This window comes from Octopus bimaculoides, chromosome 16, assembly GCF_001194135.2.
Source record: "Octopus bimaculoides isolate UCB-OBI-ISO-001 chromosome 16, ASM119413v2, whole genome shotgun sequence".
NCBI classification, from domain to species: domain Eukaryota; kingdom Metazoa; phylum Mollusca; class Cephalopoda; order Octopoda; family Octopodidae; genus Octopus; species Octopus bimaculoides.
The window spans coordinates 22,081,692-22,084,647 of record NC_068996.1 but is presented as its reverse complement, the minus strand read 5'-3'; the positions used below and the strand labels follow the sequence as shown (position 1 = coordinate 22,084,647).

General features: G+C 33.7%; 1 protein-coding gene across 2 annotated transcripts in view; it reads left to right on the top strand.

The window, feature by feature from the left end:
• Positions 1-2,023, top strand: part of LOC106871311 (KIF-binding protein) — a 20,525-nt gene extending 18,502 nt beyond the window's left edge. For both annotated transcript variants that reach the window (XR_001409648.2, XM_014917695.2), the window contains exon 2: positions 683-2,023. The gene's annotated coding sequence lies outside the window, so the exon portion shown is untranslated. The remainder of the gene's footprint in view (positions 1-682) is intronic.
• The last annotated feature ends 933 nt before the right edge of the window (positions 2,024-2,956 follow it).

Genomic DNA, 2,956 nt, shown 5'->3' with positions numbered 1-2,956 from the left:
GTGGACTCCCACTTTTTCTCTCTCATGTTTCTCTCTCTTTTGCTTTTTTCTTGGTGATTTCTTCTTTGTGATACAATGCTTGGGAAAGAATATATTTGCGGCTGAAGATAGCTTTATACCATCCTTTCTCTCAATTATATACCCATATAATGATGCAACGACTGTTTGTGTATAAAGCTTGAAACACGTGTACTGCGGAATCCTTTGTGTTCTGTTTTAATTTTACGTTTTTAATTTATATTATGTATACATGTATATGAGAAGAATTTAGTGCTAGTTGAAATTTATTTGTCACATATTTTAACTGCTAAAGGCAAATACACTGCAGTTACTATGGAGAAAAAATCTCTTCGTTCAGTGTTGTCATCTCTCAGGAATCTCAGACATCGATGTTTCGAGTTTCTTGACTCTTGTCAATGAGATGTACCTAAGAGAGGCAACTCTGAATGAACTTACCATAAGAGAGATTTTTTTCTCCATGGTAACATACAGTGTATTTGCCTTTAGCAGTTGAAATATGTGACAAACATATTTCAACTTACCTAAATTCTGCTCATACCTAATCATTGCTTATCTCCATCTTCTCTCTTGGTTTTTAATAATATTAATAATATATATATATGTATGTGCCTATATTGTTAGGTATTCAACCAGTATAATCTTGAATATTTTTATCCTTCAGGTTTATATCCTCACCTGTACCTTGAGATATATAACAACATCTATTAGGCAACAAACCCTTACTGGACTGGCCCTGCCATCAACTTGCAGTGAAATAGTTTTCCCATCTGAACTGACTAAATCTTTTAAAGATAAGATGATCAATTTCTGCTTTATGACTCAGGACCAGTTGAAAAGCGTATTGTGATATTTGCGACAAGATGTAATTTACAGTGTTTATCACTATGCAGTCCCTTTGTTATTTCACTAGTTATATACCCTACATGGATTAAAAGAGAAAGCTTCGCTACTGCCCGTGTTTGTGTTATTGCTGCACAAAATAGAAGAAGCAAAGAAGTTCTATCAAGATACTGCAAAACAAATAAAAAAGTCTTGTTCAAAATTTTGATCCACAAAATATTGACTACATTCGTGGTATTGCACACAACCGTTCTTTTATGATTTAATGAGTCCTTTCAGTAAATACTATCTTTTGTTTTTTATGCATTTTGTATTAAAATAGTCCTAATATATTTATAAATAGTTAACAGCTAGTTATAAACCCAAAGAATTATAAATTCTGGATAAAAAATATGAATTCATCATAAAAGAAAATTTAAAAATTTTTTTAGTCAGATAGTGTTTTAGACAAATTGTTTCTAGATTGAAACTGTTTTAGACAAATTGCATTTAGATTAATTGTATTTTAGACGAATTGTTTTAGATAAACTCGCCTTGACCCCCCCCCCCCCATATATATATTTCAATAGAAATATGGTAACAAAAGGGTTAAATGTCACAGAAACTGGAATATGGTCCTGACCTGTGGGTTAGAGACAGACTTTACCTTAATTTAATATTGTATAATAAATTACTGTCATTTTGAGTCCAGAAATTATAAATCTGATTCTTAGAGAACACTCATTCTCTGTGGTTTGGCTTGATAAATATTCTGTTTGTGGATAAATGCATTTTTGTATCAAAGATTAGCTCTGGTGAAGTGCTTTATAAACGGAGCTTTTAGACATAAAATATAAACCTTGAGCTCCATAAAATTGCAATTAATCCTTTAGATACCAACCTGAGACCATACCTGTTACTATGACACAAACTTCTTGATCTAAATTAAAACCTTCCATCAAAATTCCATGTTAATTTATGTTCTAAAGACCAGTTTAATAATGACAAAGTTATTTCATTAAATTCTTCATTTTTTTCAAAATTAATTGAAATAAATGCAGTGTATATCAATAGAAATATGGTGACTAAAGGGTTAACTCTGATATTTCAATATGTATGAAGTGAGGGCCAACATTTGACTTGAGTATATTGGAAGAGGAAATAAAAATGAACATTATACAAATGCTTATTGTGGTTTCCAAAGGTAATAAACCATATTTAATTATTATTATCTATGTAATATCTAGAAACATTTTTATTTTCTGTCTCAGTTGTGTCTTGTCCTACAGTCATTGTGAATAAGTCTTGAAATAATTATGGCGTCATCTTCACTTCTGGCATTGCTGCTGTCGTCCTGGTGTTTTGAGTATTCTATATTTTAGAAATCTTCAAATTAAAAATTCTTGGAATTCTTATGTTTGAAGCAGAATGAATGGATCCCATGAGGTCTGTGTTAGCAAGATCCATTTTAAGGCATAGAATTTTGTTTACCGGTGGCTGGTCTAGCTCATCATTTTTGAATTTACAAATAGCAAAGACAGCAGTTTTGATGGAAGTGGCATGATGTCTACCATTATCCTACAACATTTGCTGCTCTTTTATATAAAACTGAGTATTCTTCTGCATGGTCTTGGAAGATTGTCCATCAGAGGGCTAAAAGTTGAACTCCCAACATAGTTGAATGCTGAACTGCCAACAACCATCATCAGTAAACTTTCCAGCTTCCCGATAGTAGCTGTAGGTGGCCTAATAAAACCTTGTGCTTAGCTTATCATCATCATCATCATCGTCGTTTAACGTCCGCTTTCCATGCTAGCATAGGTTGGACGATTTGACTGAGGACTGGTTCAAACCAGATGGCTACACCAGGCTCCAATCTAATTTGGCAGAGTTTCTATAGCTGGATGCCCTTCCTAACGCCAACCACTCCGAGACTGTAGTAGGTGCTTTTACGTGCCACCGGCACGAAGGCCAGTCAGGCGGTACTGGCAACGGCCACGCTCGAAATGGTGTATTTTACAAAATTGCATGTTGAGGGACTGAGCTGCTTCTTGATGTAGAGCATTGTTAAAAGTAAGACAAAATATTTGGATCCCTTGTATGGATAAGTGATTCT